General features: G+C 45.5%; 1 long non-coding RNA gene across 1 annotated transcript; it reads left to right on the top strand.

Annotated features, from left to right (window-relative positions):
- The first annotated feature begins 5,201 nt into the window (after positions 1 to 5,201).
- On the top strand, positions 5,202 to 15,533 carry LOC118247740 (uncharacterized). Its single transcript, XR_004778542.1, has 3 exons — positions 5,202 to 5,352; positions 9,372 to 9,464; positions 13,628 to 15,533. It is a non-coding gene; the product is annotated as an uncharacterized LOC118247740 (long non-coding RNA).
- The last annotated feature ends 8,137 nt before the right edge of the window (positions 15,534 to 23,670 follow it).

Here is a 23,670-nt window from a genome sequence, read left to right as displayed (position 1 = left end):
CTAACACCCTATTTTTATGTTTTATGTTATACAAATAGCACCATTTCATGTAATTTCTGTTATCTGACTGCAGAACTACAATTCTATCTGTCTTTGTCTGAAGCCTACTTCATTTTGTATGCAATTTGTGTGGAGGTCTTTTGGTATTTCTTCTTTTCTTCTTCTTTTTTTTTTTTTTTCTCTCTTTCAATTTTCTGCTTGCCAATACTGTACCCTCCGTGGGATGCTGTTAACCTGGGATACCATGGGATGCTGTTAACCTGGTAGCCTGGGGCTGACTTTACCCTATGTGAGCCAAAGGAACAGTGATCTCTATCCTCCTGTGTGGGGCTCTATTGATAGCTCAGGATCTGTCCTGAGCCCAGCTAGCTGGGGAACCATGTTGGGAGCTGCATGAGGCTGCAGAATGCTTCTCCATTTGGTTCACCATGGCCTGGTCTGGCCTTGGAGCTTTCTTTAACAAACTTTCCTCTCCAGGGAGGGTAGCTGTCATAATAACAAGCAGAAGAAAATAATTTCTGCCTCTCTCAGAGAATACAGCTGTTGTGAAACTTGGAAGCTTGTCTGTCAGCAGGTACAGTCTTAGGATGTTCTGTGATGTGGTGTTCTGCATTACAAATGTATGTTTAAGTGTGTGATATCTAAAAGCATACTTATTTTACAATGAATAATCTACACGCATAATATTTTACACTTGCTAGAAAGTTCCCGAGTGAGACTTGTCACAAATCGCGTTACTGATGTGCAAGTGTTTGTGGGTTTAGAGTTCGAGCAGTCTGTTTGTTCCATTTTTTTTTAGCCAATTTTGATGCTTTCTGGAGCCAGTTTGACCTCATTGTTGCTCAGTTCTTCCAGCTCTTAAAAAAAAAAAAAACAAAAAACAAAAAAACCTTTTATTTTCTGTTCCTCTCCAACTGGCAATACTTTCAAAGGCTGATAAAGTGCTGACTATGCTGTTCCTTTAAGGGTGGGTCTGGGTCTGGCCTCTCTCATGCTGCATTTCTCTCCTCTCAGGACAGTCTTCTGCAGAGTGAGAGATCCCCCCCAAAGGATAATATGACTTTGGGATAAAAATAAACCCATTAGGGAAGTGGAGACAGGATTATGCACTAGTGTTGTTCCTCAAAAATCATAGCATTAAAAACAAAAAAATAAACTGAAAATTTTAGTCATGTCCTAGTTTGACCCTTTAAGAGGTCATACTTTCAAGGCTTTTCCTCTGCAGGTTGAGCAACTGGCACTGGTTGGGTGCAGGTAAGTGCCTCCAGAATGAGAAGGACCTTCCTCGTGGACCACTGAACCACGGGGGGTTTCAGCCTTGAAGGCTGGTCCTGGGTCCCAGCTTGGAGGGCTTGGTGTTAGTGCAGTGCCTGGTCTGTGTGTGACATGCCCTCAGTAGCTCATGGGCATCAGGAGCAGAGATGTATTTTTCTCTAGGAACAATCTCAAATAACCAGCACCTTTCTGGATGTGTTCTTTAAACGATTGTGCAGCCTGATGTTACATCTCCTAGTGTGTTCTCAGTTGCTCTTTGCAAGGCTGTCTGTACCTGCTAGTGAACTATGGCTTCCATGAGGAGGACGGCCGTCGCAGCTCAGGCACCTGCAATATCCATTCTGCACCCCTACTCCTACTGGGTTTTCCCATTGCCTTCACAAATGGAGAAGTCTGGCAGGGATTCCTGCACGGATCTCATGATAACTACAACCCTACCTCTGTGTGCCTGAAAAAGGCAGCAAGTGCAGAGTGGGTGAAGGGAATGGGTGAAGGGAGTTTCTTGTAGTTCTCTTGCTTTTCTTCCATCAGCACCTCTACTGACTGGCGGAGAAACTCTTCTGGTTGGCATGTAAACTCTTCATGCTAGGATGTAAACTCTCTCCCCAAAATGTTGAAAGACAGTGTGACTGCTGAGCTGGTGGGTGGCATGACCACCACACAGCCTGCTTTTAGGAAAGAAGGCCTGGGAGAAGTGCACATTATAGCCATAAAAGGATGGAAAACTTCTTCTTTGGGCACCAGGATGTGGGGGAACCTGTTGATGAGCTACTTTTTTTGACTCAGCTGGAGCCCTGCAGAAGTGCAGCCATCCAGCCCCTCCTTAAAGACTGGCCGTGACATAAAACCACAGTTTGCCTGGAAACACTGAGTGAAACCCTGCAGCCATGGCACTAGATGGGTGTTTTGGTAGTGTCTTGAACAGGATTGGGCTGTCACAACAAATGGCTGTTATTTACTATGATGTTTCCTGTAAAAACCCCTCCCTAGTCAATAGAGGGAGACAGGAACTTCCAGAGAGTGAATAATCCCATCTATTTTAGACGCTGGTTTCAAGATGGGATGATTAATCTTCTAAAATTTGTTCTTCTATAATCTCCATCCATGGAAGGTAGAGGGAACCTAGCTTGGAGTCAGGCTCTGCCATCAAGGTCTCCAGCTTACATAAGATGAGATAGATTGGTTGTTTTATCCCACAGGCACAGAACCAGAAAGATCTCATTCTGTCTAAGAGACAGTCATTTTCCTGTTTTATGTCAATATTGTAATTTGCACAGTGGGATGCACAATGGGAAGATTATTGTCTCTTCAAGGGAATCCAGTCTCTTGTTCGTGGAATAAGTAATAAAATCTTAGTAACTGTCTTTCTCCATCATTCTTGCTGAAAACAGAGACAGCGGGTACCTCCAGAAGGGTGCATTTGGGTTTACAATGGGTAGCAAGTCCACCGTAGGAACCTGGGAAGGGTGGGTTCCTTTTCTCATGCAGATTGGTAGAATTCACATAGATTTTTATTTTTTTTTTGTGTAAGGAGATAAAGAATGATTTAAAAAAATAATAATAGAGAAATATGAAAGTAATTCTGCCTGGTTTTAAACGGGTACCTTGAGATTTGGGATAATAAAAGGCAACATCTTCACTCTCTCTCCCTCATGTAACATGGAAGAAAATTGATCCAAGAGCTTGATAAGTATTATCTGAGAGGTAAAACAACATGTCACAGCCCTCCAGCATCACTGCCTTTCTTTCAGAGAAAGATGGAGGACCTGGACAGTGTTAAGATGGTTTTTCTTTTTGCAGTACCCTCTCTTCCTTCTCCTCTTTTCTACTTTCGAGCCAGATGATATAAACAGGACACATTGCTCCAGTGTTCCAGTTTGCACAAGAGCACACATAAGTAAGTAACTCAGAGCTCAGACATATGTCTTTAAAAGATGTCAGAAACCTGACGTCTTTGAGGCTACTTTCAGAAATGCAGTGCAACTCCTGACAGAGGGCTGGATGGTTAATGATGGGTTTAGCAAAGCTAAAATGCAAAAGGTTTTAAGGAGGTGGTGGAGCAGCAGGCTTAGCTTGGAAACTCGGGGGGGCCTCAACCCCAATGATTTGACCTGGACATGGGGACAGCCCTGGGGACAGCTAGAGGTGGATTTTTTCTTCAGAAATTACAAGGGATGTAAACTGCTGATTAGTGGATGAATTAATTTTCTCATCAGGTGCTATAGATTAATAACTGATTTGGATAATACATACATATATCTTGTCTGCTAGTTTAATCTGCTAAGGAGAACCTTTGCAGCAAGTGACACAGTATATGTCATTCTTGCTCCCTGAGCATTTTGTAAAAGCAGATTTACTTGAATCTGTAAAGTACAGTATTTCAAACCTAAGCTAAGCAGCTGCTGCTCAAGGCAGCTCTCAAATTCCAGAGACACACAAGTGTTTTGCACAGGAAATCCTCACTCTTCTCCCTCTTTCCAGCCGAGCAGTGTGGGCACAGGGCAATCAGCACGCCAGGTGCTGAGCCCTGCTCGTAGCCTCCCTTGGCACCAGCACCCCCACCTTGAATGTGAATCGTGGCAGATAACCTTGTCATCATGACAGTGCCAAAGGCACGATGTGGGGACACTGGTAAGCGGAAGTAATACCTTTCATTAAAAGGAGAGAGAATGGCAGTAAAGCCCAGAAGCTTTCAGGCATGAGATCCTTTCCCCTTGCTTATAGTCTACTGTGCATCTAACCTTTCCCATGAGATTTATGCTTGAAGCCTTTTGCAGTTTTTTGCTACAATATTTGTAAATATGAAAACCCCAGAAATAGGGCCCTTGCTCTGCTGTCAACTTGGGCAGAGCAAAGGCAGAGGTGGTGTCTGCTGAAAGGCGGTGCTTTAAGGAGCACTTTAGAGGGAGTCTGACTGCCAAACAGAGAGGAAACAATGAGGTTAGTTGTGCTAAAACCAAAAACGGCTTACCGATGTTTAACACCTTGTGGGAGAGATTTAGCTCTTTACTTTTGTGTGTATGAAGTGAATTTGATTTAATATGGCACAGATTATGGACAGGTGGAAACCAGCACGTGATCCACTGTAATCTCCATGTGGAAATAAGAGTATAGTGTGCTTAGTTTACCAAGGCTGGTCAAAATAAGATATGGGTGAATGCATTTCTGTTGCAAGGACCCTTAAAAATAAAAATAAATAAATAAATAAACCAAATAGCTTGAAACACCCAGACCAAAACAGTAGAAGAAGATATAAGTCCTCTGCTGCTCTTTTATTTGATGCTATGTTCATTAAGGTCTCCAATTCAGCTCACCCTGCTCTACTGGCAACTTATAAATGATAACCTTTCATCCTGGTGTTCACCTGCCTAGCAAAAGCTCCCTTCTTCTTAAATAAATATGCATTTCCTGAGAATATTTGGCTACTGGAGTAAATAGGAACTTTGTTAATGGAAGTACAATATGATTCAGCTCTGAAAGATGCAGATATTTCTTCTTTAGATTCCCAAAAGAATAAGTTCTGAGTTGTTTTTTCCTGTACCCACGTCGCATTTAGCTGACAGCTGAAGTTTCTAGCCAGATAATGAGTGTATTTTTCAGAAATTGTACACAGAGGATATCTTATGGGTTTTCTTCAGTCCCTTCCTATTTTTAGAGTTACATGCAGTTCACAGTACTTCTTCCTCCATTATAATAAGACAGCAGGTGTTCAGTTAAACTCAATGATTTTCAAATGTCATGTTCTTTTTTTTTACTGGTAGGGTTGAAAAGCATTTTTCCAGTGTTGATTTGGCCAAGAAAAAAGTGATTTCAACATAATGGAAGACCTCTATGAATTGGGATCAAATATTAACTGATTCAATAGAAAAAAAAAATACAATGTTTTGATGGAATTGTGGTGAGTTTTGGCTCTGGACATGTCCCCAGATCTGGGCATGAGTAACTGTAAAGCCAGATCAGGTTGCTCAAGCTCTTCTCCAATTGAGTTTTGAAACTCTCCATTTTGGAGTCTGGAAGCTGGAGGTTGCGGAGGAGTTTGCCATGGCCATCTACAATGAATCCAAGAACAAAAGGCTGGTGAGTGGATACCCTTCCTAGATGAGAGCTTCAGTAGGGCCCTTTGGATGATGCAGAGTCTCCAGGTCCATGGAGTGAACAGAAGCTCTCATGACCTTGTTATCTCTCTTAAAGTGGGAGTTTCAGTAGCTGTTTCCTTAACAACCCTGGTCTTTTGTTTGGCTTCAAATGGGCAGAGTCATTGCACTTTGTTGTGTGTTTAGACCTGAGCTTTAGTGATTTAGTGATTTTACTATCAAATCATTAAAATGCTAAGAAATGTGGGTTTTTTTCTTTTTATACTCCATGTACAATAGGAATTGCTTTCAAGCAGAATTTCATCAGCCTTCTTGCTTTGACATTGAAAACATTCTTGTGCAGAGCAGTAATCACGCAAAAATTGCTGTAATAAACTGTTCCATTTATAGAAATGTAAACAACATTTATGCGCTATTGGTAGTACTTTGGACAAAATCTATGTGTGGGCTTATGTCTTAAAAAAATAACAATGAAGAAAGAGCATGACACATGGAGAAAGAACAATGTGGTGACTAAAACTTTGACTGTTGCAATGACCTCAATGTACTGATACTAATTTTAAATTGTCTTGTATTTGAGACTCTAGAAAAAAACCTGACTTCTGGGAACTTCTAATCACCGTTTCACTTTTTTAGTGTGATTTTGTAAAAGCGCTCTATGCTGATCACCTCAAAACCAGAGACTTTTAAAAATAGGCTTTATCTGCCACTTTTCTCCGCAAAGGTTTTTATTCTGTTTCAGTATCCAACAGCCACCTATATATAATAATTGATCAGAGTACAACTATTCATTTTTTTGCAAAGGTTGTTTTGTCTTATGAAAAATTTATTGGGGAAAGAGTACTCTCTTTTTCTCCCCTCTTTTTCTACCTACCACATTTTTACTAGGTTCTTCCATTTCCTTCTTTATTTCATTCTCCTGTTTTGTGGGGGCAGTAGAAAGAAATTCTCTCTTCAGTGAAAAAAAAAGGTGTACATATGAACAGAATGATATCTTGTATTATCTTTCTGATGTGATAACTTTTATTATCTTTCTAACAAAGTGGTTGACGTTTTAACAAATCTGTTATAGAGGAAATTCCAAATTACAGTAAATGTTGTTACTGGAGGATATAAGTAAGCCTGAGGTTTAATTTCTATTCATACCCCTCCTTTCCCAGCTGTTCTTAGCTCTGCCCATCTTGTTCTCTGGAGGAAACTGCTCTATGCTATGCTGGTCTCTCTTGGCAAAAGGGAAATTCTGTTCTGTGAAGGTTAAGCAGAGCAAACACAGCTTATCCTTTCAGTTGTGTGGAAGAGGACTTGATGAGAAATTTCATGTACAGGTATCACTTAGAAATGTTAGGTAGAAATAGCTTACTTTTTGATGATTATCACACATGTGGTACTTCTGGAAGAAGATCTATTCAGAAACTTTTTAAAGTTTTGAATGTGCAGATGTGGCAGGTTCTTTGGTCTTTCTCAAGGCTGCATGCATCCCATTGACTCGTACCATGTACAAGAATTACAGCACAAGGTAAAAACGCTGAGTAGGTCCTTGCATTCAGTAGGTTAGGATGACACAATGATCTGCTCAAAGGGAGCTGGGGTCAGTGCCAGGAAGGACACAGCTCCTGTGGTCTTGTGGTTGCCAGAATGGATATTTAAGAAGTAGCCTGTGGTTTGGTCGAAGTGGGGTGCGAAGAAACAACCTCTTCCTTAGTATTTCCTGAAGGGCCTAAGGAAGTAGCTGGACTGGAAGGACAGGTAGTTTATCCTATGGATGAAAGCAGAAAGTCATAATGTGAAACTAAGACCCAAAGTAACCAGGAGGAAGAAGGGGAGCTCTGACAGAAGCTGTGGAGAGCTGAATGCCCTGTCAGTTATGAAGAAATGAGAGAAACCTTAGGAGGGGGAAATTTGTGCATTAATTGCAATTTGAGTAAGTGCTTGAGGAGAAAAGTCACTGAAATTTAGGTCTCTTGCACATTTAGAGGGGTGTCAGTGGCCCTGCCACCTGGTCCACAGGTGGAAGCTGTAACCATCCATGTTAAATGACCTAAAGACCAAGCCTGCATTATTGAGAGGAGTGGGAACCATGGGGTTTTGTGTTCATTTGGATATATGCTGCTTCAGTCTGGGTGATTACCTTGTCCAGATTTTCAGTGGTCCTTTTAAAGTTAAGATCTTATCTTAAGAGAAAGCTTGACTTAATCTCTAGTATTTCTGTAAATCTAAAATCATGAATGGCTTGTGGTGAGAAGTCTTTCTAAGGCCACTTGTGTACCAAGTAATATTGCAATGATCTGGGGAAGGGAAAAGTCAGGTCTTTCAGTTCTTGCAGTGATTCCCACCCATACTGTTCAGGTCATCTTTCTGAATCAAAATTCATGGTCTCTCAATAGAAGAGTCTGAGAGACTAGTAGAGCACTGAAAATCCAAAGGTGGTAAAGCTTATATTAGCAGTTGCAGTTGTTTTTGAGACTGGTGAGTCCATGAAAAAGATCCTCATCCCTACAACACTTCGTGGAGGAGGGCAAGACCTGACCTGAACCTGTTTATAAACCACAGACTTTATGACCACACATTGGAAATGAGGGAGAGAGAGGGAGAAATCACCTCCTACCAGTTGTGAAGGGAAGAGCTCTGTACATCCACTAGAAAAGACAGCAGAACCCTGTGGGCAGGTGAGTACTGAACTGCAGGGCCGATGGTGGTTCTGATGTGGTCTCCTGATCTCAGTAGGTCAAATCTGGGATGCTGAGCCACTTTCTTGTGACTGGAAGGCTTATAACATATGATCATGGTTACTCTCAGCACATCTTGCTTACCCGAAGGGTTGTTTGATCATCTTATTGTTCATGGGCCTGAGGAGAACAGTTAGTCTTGTAGCATGACAGGAAAAGGTGAAGAGGTAGGACCAAATTCATGTTTGAAGTTATTGGGTGACAGCTGTGTAAAATGTTAGCAAACAACCCAGATCGTAAGTCTGTAAAGAGGGCTTGTTATGGAGTGGCTAATTACTTTGCAATGCAGCCTATAGAAACTTGTTGAATTTGCACACTTACTACCTCAGGTATTGAATTGTTCAGGCTCCTGAATGCTGACAAACGTGAAGCAAGATTTCCATTGTCCATTAGGTAGAACAGGATTTCTTCATTTCTTTTGTAGTGGGTTCTTTTTGTGTTCTGGAAGTAAAACAATTATTTTTTCTCCCACTTGGCATGCTGGAATGATGGAGACAAACATGGACAGTCAAAGATAACTGCTGCAGAACTGTGGAAGAAAATAAGGTGCTGTTTTTCTGAAAACCTCATGAGTGCTGTGTGTTGATCTGAACCTATTTGATTTGAAGTTATTGTCTTTTCAGGACTGTGACAAAAGGTTAGAAATTACTGTGTTTCTGGATGCTAACACTGATATTACAAAAAATTATCCAGATTTGTGCCTGAAATGCTGACTTGGCATGGTGGCAGCCTTTTCCCACAAGGGACTTGGGTTCCCAGGTTATATCAGACCTCAAAAAGCAATGAGTTTTGCAGTCTCATCTCCAGCTCAGTCGTCTGCAGTTTAGGAGAGGAACATAGACAGAGCTGAGGGGTTGGTGCAGACAAAAAGATGCTTGGTGACTTCAGGGGCTTTTGGTACTAATGCATAATGGGAGAATGCGACATGAGAACGGACTGGGACCTGCTGGGTCTGTGCTTCATAGGCTGACTCTTATGGTTGGCCCTGGGTTCATCAGTGCTCTGCCAGGTTCACACGCATCATGGAGCATGGCTAACCAGCCTATGCAAGAGGAAACAGCCAGGCTTGGACACCTGTGAGACTCTCTTGGGTGCTGGCAGTAAGTAAAACTTGTGGTGAATACTGCTTTCACAGCCTGTACAGGGAGAGGAGCCTCCTACAGCCTTTGCCCCGACCTGCCACATAACACACACCATCAGACTTCACCCTGACTGCGGTCTGGAGGCTGTAAATGTTTCCCCAAATACCATCTCTTTTTTTTTTTTTTTTTCCTAGTTCTTCCTGCCTGACTGTTTGAGCAACCTGTCACTATTCATCAGCAGGCTCTAACGTACACCAAAGTGGAAAAGAAGACGACATGCCACCGAGGTAAAGGAGATATTTCTTTATTAAACCTTTTAGCGCTTAGTCCCCCTCTCCCTTGAGCACTGACAGAAGAGGAGAGCAGGAACAAAGAGTTGAAAGCAGTCCAGAGCCGTGGAAGGTATCAGGTGACCATCCCGTTGGTGTTTGCTGAGTTGGAAGCACCGGCTGGTGTCAAAATGCTGACTCTTTGTGAGTGAGCTCCATGAAAATGTAATAGTAGGTACTGTATGCTAACTTGAAACCTAATGTGTTATTACTGGCTTTTATATACCTGGTTACCCATGGATAAAGCTATATGATATTTATTATAGCAGGGCAGGATAGCTTTGTAATCTGAATATGCTGCATTCACACCAGTGACTTGAACAAAGTGTTTCTTCATTTTTCCAGCCATTAATGGTTTTCTCATAAGAAACCATGAAGTCAGTTTTGTTGTGTTTGTCAGCTGGGTTTTGACTGTGTGTATTTTGTTCCACAAAGGGGTTATTCAAAACCTCCCCTTCAGTCTTAATTAATTGCAGACTCTGTGGAAGGCGAGCCCTGTGGGGCTGGAGAGGTTCCCGTCTGGTTTCCATTTAGCCTGTGGCTGCGTGTGGAAGCACGGCTGGCTCCCAGCGCAGGGACCTCAGCTGCTCGGCACGCTCTCGCCAGCCTGCTTCGGCACAGAGTGAGCACCAATGTTGAAGGCAGTGTTTATTGCCCAGCCTCCAGCACTGGGTGCTCCTCTGGGGTGCCTGCACGCAGAAACTAAGCTTACGCTGGGAGGAGAGGATGAAATCCCCAAATGACCCCCCATGGCCACCACCTCCAGGCATATCTCCTTCAGATAAAGGCCCCTGAGACTTTCTGGAGACATACTTCCCATTCATAGTATTTAAATCTTGCAGCTGTTAGCTGTGCTTTCGTTCAGCTCTCAGTCCTGCTCTAGGATTTCCTCTCTGCCATCTCCAAATGCCAAGGTTTCATACCAGGGAGCAAGTCAAAGTGAGGAGGTGTCACAGTGTTCCCACCATCTTCAAATGCCACCGTATATCTTACTGGAAGTGCAGAAGTCAGACATGAAAAAGTAATGTTTCCCGTCCAAAAAACCCTATCCTTAATAAATGTACATAGCGTGCGAGTGCCCTGGCTGGATCAAACTTTTTGGAGCCTCTACCTACCCTTTTAATTTATGCATTTGATCTTTTGGCTGTAAATAGACACAAAGCCTGGAGAATGGTTCTGTTTCCAGAAGAGAATATTTTCTGTTGAGTTTGGCTGTGCAGGGCTCACTTTTGCAGAAGAGCTATGAATAGTAGGCTAATAAAAGCAAGCGGCTCCTCCAAACACTGCACAACAGCACGCTGGGATGAAAGGTGGTCCCGCGGTCACATCGCCCTCTAGAAAACTGCATCTCATTACAAAGCATCAAAAATTTAAAAAGCACTGAAGAAAGAAACCCCCTCCCAAGAAGAGCTTTATGCAAATACCTCCTCCCTCATGTAGACAGACTCCTGGGATGAAGCATGAGGCTCGCATCTACCTGTTGGTTTCTGTCCTGGGGGGAGCTCGAGGCTGCCCTGACAGGGGTGAGAACCTACGAGGTTGGAGTGAGGCCACAGAGGCCAGAGAGAAGAAGCAGAACTGGAAAACACACGAGGGCGGTCTGGCCAAGCTGCCAGAGCTGCAGCCAGCTCTGGGGGCCTCTTCTCCGGAGGGGTACGGAGAGCTGGAGCTGCGAATAAGGAGATGAGAGCTCCTGCTTCCAGCCCGCACAGCCCCTCACAGTTACACAAGGGCTCATGCTGCGTTTGGTGCTGGGGTGAGAAATGAGGGCAAACACGCTTTCTGCTTCAAGCAGCTTTCAATATAGTGAATTAAAATTCAGACATAAAAACACCCCAGGAAATGCCGAGGACGGTCTTAGCACAGCACATAGCTACAATAATTTGTTGTTTGGTATTTTAGTGTCTTCTCCACAGACAGGCAGGAGGGTTTCTGAGCTTTGTAGGAAACCTGGATGCTGTAAGATGGTGAAACTACAAAAAGGGCTAGAAATTAGCACAGCAGGCAAGCGGACAGCAGAAACACAGAGCAGGACTGTGGCAGGATTTACTGGCTGCTAAGTTCAATAACAATATTGCAAGAGCACTTGCCGGGTCAGAACACTTATTCCAGCACCATCCTCTGATAAGTGACTTCAGATAGTTTCAAGGACAGAGCAAGAAGAGATCCTGAAGTAAAACAGAGTACAACAGAGTAAAAGACAGAGGTGAAGGTGTTCAGGAGAAGCTCGAGCAGGGTAGGCAGCCTCAGGTTGCTACACGGGACGTAGAAAAACTGGATGTGCTGGGTAGGATGCAGTGGTCACCCTTCTGTCCCTGTGTGGGTGGGTGGTACTGGGAGACAGAGGGCTCCTGCTCTGAGGAATGCAGAGTTAATCCAAGCCAGGGAAAGCTGGGCTGTATCAGTAACGTGCATACTGTGTGGACCTGAGGAGATTGGCTCTTTACACGAGAAGATAAACAGGAGGTCATTCTTGCCACATGGCATGGTTACTGGGTGAAGATGACACCCGTGGCAGTTCGGCGAGCTGTGCCTATGCCCTGCTGCTGTTTAGGAAAAGATGAACGCACGAACATCTTTGGCAGGCACCCATCCATCAGCACTCATAAATTTTGAACAGTTTATTGAGGAGTACAGAAGACAGTAACAACAACAGGCCAAGCAGTAAAGCCACTGGGAAAAGCCTAGATTGGGTCCCTCGGCCTGCAAAAAGAGTCTAGACATTTTGACATATAGATAAGTATTAAAAACGCTTCCCAGTGAATGTCACCTGAAAAACCCAAACCAGAAGATTTCTCAGACGCTTAAATGTTCTCCTCATCAAGAAACCTCCTCAGCCACTGCTTGTCCTGGACGGTCCAGTGGTACTGATCACTGTCTCTCCCAGTGCAAGGAAAGGACAGGCAGTCTCACCACTTTTCCCAGTCAGGCTGTTTGGGTTTGGTCTGAGAGTGTTTTAGGTCTTCATGGACATCTCTCATTGCTATCCTGAGTGCTCTGAATGAAGTCTGAGCTACTGAGGGAAACTGGGCCCCATCATACCAATACTCCATGACAAGCTGCTTGCTGATCCATTGGCTGTTGAGTTTTAAGGGGTTTCTAAAGTAAATGGGCTTTCCATATAATGCCTACTTAAATTACTAGGCAGATCTAATTCATTATTGAGCAACCTGTTTACATTGTGATCGTATCACAACCTGGCGAAAAATGAAAGAAAGTCTTTCAGCTAAAATTCTTCTAAAAAGAAATAAGGAATACTTGGTATGAAAGGAAAAAGAACGAGAAAACATAGTACAAACAATGTAGCAAAAAAAGCATGCAGCAGCCTCTCCTTTGAAAGGCTTATAGCGTTTCTGACACATGATGCAACAAACCCTGAAGGCTAGGCATTTCAGAAAAGAAGAACCTGCTACTTTCCACCTCCATGAAAAAAAAAATCAAACAGGAAAAATTACAGTCTTCAGCAAAAGAGTCTTTATACATACTATAGAAAAATATTGGGTATCCACTTGAAATCACTAAATTCAGAGGGAAAAAAGAAGCCTGTATTCTACTCATGTTCCCTAAAACACCCACACAGAGTTCAGGCATGCAAATCCCATTGCCTCCACAAAGTAATTATGGGGGCTAGGGCTTTTGGACATCGTTTAGCTGTAAAAAGTTCTGCCAGGGTAACCACCCTGGCCAAACCCCTGGCTGCAGGCAGTACACGCTGGCAAAAATGCTTTGACAATATGTACTGCAGGCATGGTGAGCAATATAAGATGTACAAAAGCAAATCTTTTCTGTGCTTAAAGGGCTGATTCTATATTAAGGCTTTTGCTGTCATAAAAATGTTGGAACAACAACAACAAAGTCACAGCAGCTATAACTGACCACAATTATTAGACAAAAGTTTCATGTGACCATTTAGCTTAAAAACAACCAACAAACATGTCTTACAGCATCAGCTTCAGTTTTGGGGATCTGTACATGAAGGAGTTGTGGCAGGTGAGTTGCGAGTCAGTGTTTCAGTGCTCGGGTGTTTGAGGTAAGAAATGTTGAAAAGCAGAAAGGTCGGAACAAGACTTTAGGAGTGATTAATGGAAGTATTACCTCATAGTGTTTTTTTTTTTTTTTAGGTGGTCATTCCTTTTTCAATTCAGTGCATTTTGTACTGAACCAGGAAGATAGATGCACGAGGAGGCCTCCCAGCTGGGCTGGAGTTCTTGGGGCATAACAGCTTCTGAAACCATTCTTCCCATCAGCTTTCCTCCTCCTCAGTCACTTCCTTGAATAGTCGTTGATGTATGGCTACTGAAGAAGGAGAGAGGTTTTCTACCTGAGAAGCAGTTTTAAGCAGATTTGGGGTGCTGCTCTAAGCAGTTCTGTTTGACCAATGTTGGCAGAGACAGCAAGAAGCTCCCAACCAGGTCAAAGAAGTGATGCCAGCCTCAAACAAGTCATCTGAGGTTAACAAAAATAATTCCAGGATAGCTACAGAATGCAACTGAAACTGTTTTAAAATAGAAGTCAAAGTGATAATATTTCAAAGTGGATCTCAGTTCCGTTGCAGTCCTGTTAACTTCCATTAGGTTTTGGCCAAGCTTTTGCTGCAGACCATAGCACCCAGCAGATAGCTCTGAGGAACTCTTACCAGCAAGACAAAAGGTAGTGAATGTTTGTTTTGGGGAAGGAAAAAGTCCAGCTAGAAAACTGATAAAGCAAAATAGTCTCATGGAAACAGAACACACCGGGATATCAAAAGCAATTAAAACAAACTTCTGTAATCACGACTGTAAGCCATTTGCCAAAGCTAATAAAAGCAAGAGCAGAGTTATCTGTTTAGATCTGTGTGTTAGGCCAGTGTCACTGATAACACCCAGCTGGAGGAAGAACAAAATGATGGAGCTGAGACTCTGAAGAGAAACCATAGCCCCATCCATCTGGGCCAGGAGTCGTGGCAGGATTCAGCCTTCCCTGATGCCTGAGAAGTGTCGGCACAAGCTGAACCCAAAGCCTGAGTGATGTTTTTCTTGCCACCCTGTGTTAACGTCTCCTTCAAGACAAGTTCAGTCATATTCTCAGGAACAGTTGTGCAGAGAGAGCACTGAAAGCCTGAGGGACATTTCGGTAGCAAGCTACCCTTGGACTGGGACCGTCCTTGTGGTATGGCACCAGGACTTTCTCAGGAGCTGACGAGTCCCAGAAGACCCTCACCTGCTTTCCCAGAGACCTGCCTAAATTCAGAACCTCACTGCAGTCAGCATTTCCTTTAAGACTTTCCCAGTTGTTGCTGATTTGTTGCAAGAGTGTTTGTGTGCAGATGCTCAGTTTGTTGTGCTATGGCCAGCCCTCTCCTCCTGCCATTCCTCCCACAAGGACGCACCAGCAGGTTTTGTGGTGATGAAGCTTGGTGCCACCTGCGGAGCAGATTGTGCAGCATCTCTAATTTAATCAGGCAAAGGCAGGAATCTGGCTAAGAAAAGAGAAATTTTTGTTTCCACTCAAATCCTTTGGGAAGCTGAGATGATGGATGGAGAAAAATGTCAGTGGGATGTTAAGAAAATACAGATTTCAAAGTTTGCCAGTGTGTGGCAGTGGTCCTTTAGTAACTGCAGTCACATGAAGCAAAACACTGTTAAGTTTCACTCTTCCCTGTGGAGGCCGACTTGGAAGAGGAGCCAGACAGCTGCTCATTGGGCATGCACAGGATTCAAAACACTCTTTGAGACACCAATTAAATACAAACACGTTTAAAAAAAAAAATCGCTGCAAGATCCACAGTAGCTTGACCTGAGGTGCGACAGAAATGAATTGCTAATAAAACGTGCCAAGGAGGAGCAGTTTAAAGGATGCCTTTAACGCTTTTCACAATAAAATAGTTTTCACAAGCAGCTTATATATCTCCCAGCCTCCCTTGGATGTGTTGCTGCTGAGTGATTCTGGAGTCATTAATGGATTGCAAACTCCCTCCACCACCACCCCGCACTCTGCAACTAACTTCGGATAGTTAACAGCTTAGTACCTTTCCAGAAAGATAACCTTCTTTGAAATATGCTTTGAAATGCACCACGCTCGAGTAATGGGCAGAGCTGAAAGCCACTGAGGGTTGGATATCTTGCTGCCGTTTGGACCTCTGGGAAACCCCCCTGGAAAATCTGCCTTGTTTGCAACTCCAGAGCTCAGCTGCAGGGGCACTCCTTTGTCAGGGGCCTATAAAGCAGAGAGGTAAGTGTGAGGACGAGCCCAGATCCAGTTAAGGATGAAGTTTGAAGCTGTGGTCTTGAAAATATCTTTTCAATTTCTTTCTCAGCCTGAAGGCACCTGGAGCTCACTGTTCATGGGGCTGGAGGAATGGGGCAGAGCCCTGCTTGGGAGCCACCACAGCTTCTGTCTGCGCATGGTCCAGGAATCTCTTTGCTGACCCAAAATCTTCTTCTGTGCTCTTTCCAGAGGTTATTGTGTGTAAAGCAGAGAGGCTGCTGAGATCTGCAAGTGGGTCTCCATGGCCCACTACAGACTACATGACTGTCATAACCACTGGGAAAAGGAGGAAGGAACAGAAGGAGTGGGATCAAAGAACACTTTTGCAAAAACAAAAGTGACTGGGAATTGAGGATTTGCCATGGGAGTGAGATAGGGAAGTGGAGGAGAGGGAATGGAGCTTGGAGCAGAGAGGCTGGTTCAGTTTGGCCCTTTTCTGCTCGTTTAAGAGGTGCCGGTTTTGGACACAAGCTGGTGAATAGACTGCATACCCTCCTTTGGGAGAAGGTGAGGGGGAAAGCACTGAAGGAAGAACAACAGAAGCAAAGCAGACAAATTGCTGAATTCAGAGCCAGGTTCACACTCAGGCTGCTAATGTGCACGCAGAACGGTAGCTGGCTGCATGGGTGCTGTTCACAGGTACGTGCAGGGTATGTGCAGAGCCCTTCATTTGGCTGAGACAAAGAGCTCCTCTGCTGAGTGCAAATGCAGCGACTATGTTTGCAAATGGTTAGCCTGGTGTTTGCGTGGTATGAGCCTCTAAGAGACTCTGTGCGTGTTTAAAATGAGGCATTTACAGGTACCATGACCTGAATCACCTCTTTTTAGGGTGAAAATCCAGTGGGAAGCTTTCGTAAGAAAGAAATATCCCAAATGTTCATTCTGAAACCCTTTTCCCGCCTAAGCCATCCTGTTGGATGGCTGTGATGGCCGATGGCAGTGATTCTGTTATCTCCAGTATGGCTTTATTGCAGTGATATTAGTTCAGCTGTGAGGAGGACAGTGCAGACGGGGCAATAAGGAAAAGAAGCAGACTTATAAAATAGGGATGCCTGGCAGTGCAACGCCTGGCACTTTAGAAAATGGAGCATGAAACCACAGAGCTTTAAAAAGCAAGTGGTGAAAAGGGCAGTCGTTTGAGGAAAAAATGTGTTTGGGTGTCTCTTGTTTTTGAGGAATGACGAGCTGATTCTCCTGCCTGCAGCAGCCAGAACTCCCTCAGTGTCTGTGACAAGCTTTGCTTTTATTGACTAGGCTGTTTTATTTATCCCTTGCAGATAGCCAAGCACGGAGCCTCGCGGACCTTCCCTGATGTCGCTCCTGGCAGCTGAAGGAACATTACAGCACCACTGGGGACTTGCAGGTTTGCCGACCCAAATGTGAATGCCCCTGTAATACAAGGATAGTGCCCCAAACCCACGTCAGCCCCCAGAGCTCATTGCTACGAGCTGGTGGCTGGGAACAAGCTTTGGTGAGAGCTGTGCCCCATCAGGGGTGACTGAGCATACTCACACGGGACTTGTCCAAACATAGATGGCGCAACAGTTTAACTAATCTTTACACTGTTAATTCTAAGGCTGTAGCTCTACAGCTCTCCTAAAACTAAATGTCTGCACAGGCACAGCTATGCTGATTTAGAAACAGCAATGAACAGCTGGGGTGTAAGGCTGCCTCTAAATCCGTGGCAGCTCCAACCAAAACAGTGTCCGACTGCCCCAAAACAGGCATCACTGCCTGGCTGTGAGCCTGTTTGTCTGACCTGTGCCTGCAGACTCAGGGGTGAAATCTGTGTTTACGGTCCTGCCAGAGGCTGCCAGAGCCCTCAAAACCTTTCATTCCATACAGCAATTAAGGGATTTTACCTTCGTAATCACCCTCTGATAGGGAAAGCATGCATTCTTGTTTTACCAACTGTAAACAGATCGACAGGATTAATTAAGTGACTAGATTAAGGTCATGCAGGAAGCTGTGGTTGTGCTGGAAATTTCAGCGCAGGCCTCCAAACCCTTGCCTGGCTCCCCAGTCATCAGCCAACTGCCTGGCTGCAGGAACAAGAGGCAAATTTGCATCTTCTGAAGTGCCCGGGCTGTTCCTGACATTAGGGATTTGCATCACTGGCTCAAGTTCCTGATTTCTATTATTAGGCCTATTATATATCTCTGCGTGTTGTGTTTGCTGTAGTAAGAGATCATAAAAGATATAAAGAGATAGTATTGTATCCCCAGACACTATTTAGATGTGCTTGTGACAGCAGGGCTATGAAAACTAGACTATTATTTTAATACATCTACCTTGCCAAGCTCTGAAATCCAGAAAGGAGATAAAATTAGAAAGGTTATGGCACATCTGGAAATGCTTTTGTGCTGTGTGGGTGAGGAGCCCTGGCACAGGCTGCCCAGAGAGCTGTGGGGTCTCCTCCTTGGGGATCTCCAAAAGCGGCCTGGGCATGGCCCTGGGCAGCCTGCTCTGGGTGGCCCTGCTTGGGCAGGGCTTGGAGCAGGTGGCCTCCAGGGGTCCCTTCCCACCTCACCCACCCTGTGATCCTGTGATCTGCATGGAGATTCACTCTAACTGAATTGGTAGAAAATTGGGTAGGAGCATGCCTGAATGAATAGGGAGATAAATACTGTTGGGTAGCTTAATTTTTATTTCCTTTCATTTTGCGGGTGTGTGCTCCCTTACCTGCACACCAACATCGAGTATTTCTCAACACTTTTTTTTTTTTTTTAATTGGTGTGTGTGCAGATCCTTCTGCTTTGATGGAGCGGCACCAGAGGCGTGCTTGCCTCACAAAGTTTATTTTGAGAGCATCCTGTCTGAACAAAGACGAGCTCCTGCTTGTTGCATGGGCAGAAGGTGGAATCCTGGCGGGGTGAGGCATGCCTGGAAAATACGCGGTGCCTGCCGATAGCTCATGGTGCTGACGTTTAGCTGAAGGGCATTCGTTCTGCAAGTCACACCTCTTCCCCTAAGAAAAAAGGACATTTCCTTTATAGTAACACTCAACTCTGAAAATTCCCCTCCGTGTTTTTTTATTGAAAGCATCCAGGAAAATTTGCCAGGCTTATCTTTACAACTGTCCCCTGTGGAAAGGACAAAATGATCCTAGGTGTGGACACATCAGATAAGCAGCTTCTAGGCATCAAAAACTCAGCGTTACTGCTGCTGATGGTATGAGGACAGATGCTGAGCCTGCTGCCAAGCCAGCCAAGCGGTGCAGAAGTTCCCTGGTGGCCATGCAGATCATCTGCTTACATGGCAGGCATCCCTTCTGCCCTGCCTCAGACCACATGAGAGCAGCATGGGTAAAGCAGCAGGTTTGCTGTCTTTCTGTTAGTAGCAGAATCTGGGAATGAATCTGGGAAGAAGGGGAAATGGCCATGAGATGAAGTTGTACCAAGAAAAGAACTAGGAAGAGAACACACGAGAAATCAAGCTAACTGTAGGGATGGAGAACTGGGTAGCTAGCAGTAAAGTGAAAACCCACTCGTACTTGTGCATGTGGCTAAGGAAATTTGCTTAACTGTTCTTGCCTTCCATTTGCATGTTCCTGTCACTACCATTAGGCCAGCTGGACCACGTTATCATGATGGCTCAGAGAGTGATTAGCTCAAAGCTCCAGGTACAAGTACTTGCAGAAGCAAATGGAAAATCACACTGTTAATATTAGCACTGAATTTATTCACCTTGTCCTCCGGTTAGGAAATGGAAACAATGGCATGCAATTTTATGTGAGCAACACAGCTTAATTGCCAATAACAAATACTCCCAGTGAACTGTTTAAGAACAATTGATGGATGCTAACTGGAAGATTGCATCACTTCGAGTCATGAAAGTGTGCTTGGAAATAGATATGGGCTCGGTTGTTCCAAAGATAGAAAGTCGTGGTGTTGCTGGGTAAGCTGTCTGATACAAACATCCAAGCATCTTCGATCAGCAGGAAGCGGGCTTAACGGGATGGGGAGGGATGGAGAACCAGAATCTGTAACACAGCCTGAAGGAAAATGATTGATGGAGGGAGAAACAAGGGAATTAGGAAAACTGATAAGAACACCGGCACCAAAGTTTTGGCTGTGCTCTTTTTAACTTCAGAAATGCTCAGAAATTGAATGGCTTGTTATCTTGCCAATATTAATGTTAGGTTAGACAGCCTGCCCCTTCCTCCCTGGTGGATGAACTTTCTATGATGCTTACTTTTTTCTATCTCTGCTGCATCACTGCATCATTTTCTCTGCCTCCACAGATGATGGATAACTAAAGATAGTAGCTCTTTTTTACGCAGTTCCTTGACAGCTGGCAGTAAGTGACCTGTGTCTCTGCAGATGTATTTATGATTCAGTTGTTCTGTCATTTGTATTTCACTAATCCTAACTCTTTATTTCCTGGATGCATTTGTCTTGCAGGCTCCTGCTGCCATCACGTGCGTGGTGACTGTAGCTACTCAGGGTTTCCCTTGTTTCCATTATTTACCATGACCTGAGCTCACAGGAACTTGCAAGGGTCTTGCACCTTTGTCTTTGCCCTCACTTTTTTCACTTAAGTGTATTTGCATTGGATTTCTAAGGTCTTTTAAAAACTTCTTGTTGTGATCTGCCTTGCAGCACTCTTTGCCAGCCCTGCTTTGGAGGTGGTGAAGAGCAGTGCCGTTTTTGGGCTGGTTTTTGGATTAGTTCTGCACAAAACCTTCACAAACACCTGGTAAGTGCAGCCAAAGTGGTGCTGTTTATTGGCGGTGAGTGCATACCAGCAAAACACATGTGATACCTCCTGCTGGTGGCAAAAAAAGGAAAACCACTTTGATGAAGTATTAAAAGACTGCTTTACTTTTGCAGATGCCACAGAAAATTCAATACAGCCAGAAACTAAAATACCTCTGTGTATACAATGGCAGCATTGACGCTGTTTTACTTTAGGCATGTAGCGTAGGCACTTTGGATCACACCCCCGTCTTTCTTGGTCTCTTTCTTGACTATATAGGGAATTTGGTCAGCTAACTTTGGTCCTGAATCACACCCACAGCAGATGACTAACGCTGCCCTAAACAGAGATCTGTAGTGTAAACGCTCATCATTTCCCCTGGTGCTTTTGGTTGGCAGGCGTGGTACCTGGAGGCGCGATGTGGGTGACCAGGGCCACGCGGGGGTCTCCGACCTGTCCCCAGTGACACCCCAGGGGCCCCTCCTCAGCGCCCAGGAACTCTCCTTCTGAGCCCCGAGAGCATTTCCTAGAGAGGAAGCAGGGGCTGCTCCTTGGGCAGCATGCTTGATGTGCCCGTATGGTGCCCGGATGCTGGTGGTACCAGAGGGGAGGTATCTGGGGGGCTGCTGCGATCAGGGATGAAGCGAGGTGTCCGCTTAGCTGAGCATCTCTCCAACAAAGGTGTCTCTGACCCACTTCTGTCCCACTGCCCCAGCTGATCTCTTTTCCAAGAGTGTTGTCATACCTTCCCATTCTCCTTTCACCCAGCTTTCAAGCTCTTTTGTGGCAAGGACTTAATTATATAAATTGCTCTCTGTAGTTACTAGCAGGCTGTAAAACTAATAACTTGAAGCAGTGCCCTAGCCTGGATAATGCCCTGGAATCTGGAACAGCGAATGCCAGGTAAATTTGTAGCTGGCATAGATGTGCTACCAATTTTCTGCTGAACCACCAACATGCCTGAAATGCTCCTTAAAAACTTTCTAATACTTGGGTGCATCCCCCTCTTTCTCCTTTTTATTTTTGTTTTAATAGCACGGGCTGTTGCAGGGCTGCAGCAATGTGTCTGAAAGGTGTGGCAAGGGGGTGAGGTGTGAGTGTTGCCCATAAAGCACTTTAAAAAGCCCTGTCCCTTGAATGTACAAACAGAGCAAGTTTCTGAATTGAAAGTGAACTCAGTGCAGGTGTTGAGTCAAAACTCACACCAAGAGAGAAAAAAAAACAATCCCTAGAAAATCAATGAGGGGTGGCCCGTTCAGGCTTTCCAGCTGCAAACCACTCCTCCTGGGGGCTCTCCCCACCTGCTGGGGAGCACGGGGAAGAAGAGCCCGGGTCCTCCACCAGTGTGCAGGTGCTGGCTGCGGCAGTCTGGGAGCCGAGTTGTCCTCGGTGTGAGGGCAGAGCCCTCTTTTTGCAGCCACTTGCCCTGTGGTGGCTGTGCTGCCGGGGGACTGCCTGTGCCCGATGCTTCGTGTTCAGGGCTCTGCCTTCACCACTGCAAGGCGAGGGAGTAAGACTAAGTGTTGGCAGGGCAGCCACAGCAGCTTTCTCCTCATTTCTTGGAGCCACGTGGCTGCTGATCCTTACGTAAATAAGAATTAACGCCTCAAACGGGCAGGCAGCTTGATGTGCAAAACCCCTCTCTGTTCTGTGTAGAAGCAAACCATTGTTGGTCTGACATTTGGGGCTAGCACAGGACCAGGATTTGGGGGGTTACACAGCCCCCCTCCTACTGTCCTGCTCAGCTGTCTGCGTCCGCATGGCAGCGAAACCACCCACGAGCTCTGGAAAGTGCCTGCACATTTTTCATGCTTGCCTTTGCAACTCTGCGCTCTGGCACTTGCAGGCTGGCTGGCCAGAGAAAGCTGGGCACGCTCTCAGGAGCTGGGTGTTTCCACGGCGTGCTTGGTGGATGTGAAAAAGCAGCCCCGAGTCAAGTCTCCGGCAGGAAATGTTTCTTACTCATGCTACTCTCACATGATGCCCTGTGCCGGCAGCCAAGCTCACGAAGAACAAATGCCTCTGCCAGCCATGCGGATGGGCTCCAGGTGTGAGCAACTCTGCGGGCCGAGCGCAATCACAGCGCTCCTGCACAGGGACAGCAGGCTCCAGAGCCCCGGGGTACCTGCAGAAACTGAGCCGTGGTGGCTCGGGCAAGCCCCTTGCACTCCATCCCAGTCCTTCCGTGTGAGAAAAGAGAATAATATTTGCTTGCCGACCTCGCTGGGGTGGTGGGAGAGGCAATGAATGTCTGCACAGTGCAGCGAACATAGAAGGTGTTATACGAATGTGTGGCATTCAGGTGCCAAGCAGCGTGTTTGAACACCGCAGGAAAGGGAAATACGGCCTTCAGACAGTTGTGGATCTAGCAAGGCAGGTTTATTGCAGACAGGAATGCTTAAACTCACAAATAAAGGAGGTGCCAAAATGCATTTATTAGGAGGTGATGGACTGCAGGCACCCCATGAAGCACGGGTGGCACCAGGCAGCAGACACCGAAAGGCGAATCGCCGCATCCACAGCCTGGGTGATCCCAGGCACCGAACGTCTGGGAGGGCACAGGCAGAGGTGAAGGAGGGCACGAAGGAGGCTGAAGTTTCCCGCAAGCAGCCTATGAATAGAGTGAGGGTGATAAAAGCGAGCGCTGCAAGCCCCTGCCTGCAAATATTTGTCAGCGCTGCTGTTGGGCACACGCCAGAAGCATTTATTTCCCTGCAGGGTGATGTGCACTGGAAGCACAACCAGGGCACTGACCTGGGCAGACCCCGCATATATCCCCCTCCCCAAACCTCCCCAAGAGCTGCGGCAGCCCGGGGCACTGCTGACACCCCTGGATTTGGGAGGATTCAAAGCCCCCACGTTTTGGTGCTGGCACAGCGGCATGGGCACGGCGTGAAAGAGAAAGCAGAATCTGTCCTGCTCGGTTTTGCTGGGCATGGCTACGGGCATGCTCTTCTCTGAAAACAGTTTGCAAGGAAGGTGCAGTGATGCCTTATTGCATCAAGATACGTTGGATTTGGATGCTCAAAAGGAGAGCGAGAACGCATGTGTTAATGGTTTCAGAGAGCCGCCAGCCCTGGGTAGGTGCGTGACTGCAGCGCTTGTGCCGTGGCGCAGGGCTCGCGGCGCGGCCTCCCCATGGCAACTCAGGCAAACAAACTGAGAGCTGCAGGGAAGGCATGACTGAAGGGAAAGGGGCAGGGAGCAGCCAAACTATTTT

This window comes from Cygnus atratus, chromosome 1, assembly GCF_013377495.2.
Source record: "Cygnus atratus isolate AKBS03 ecotype Queensland, Australia chromosome 1, CAtr_DNAZoo_HiC_assembly, whole genome shotgun sequence".
Lineage (NCBI taxonomy): Eukaryota > Metazoa > Chordata > Aves > Anseriformes > Anatidae > Cygnus > Cygnus atratus.
Note: the sequence above shows the minus strand (reverse complement) of the source record. Positions and strands in the feature narration are given on the sequence as shown.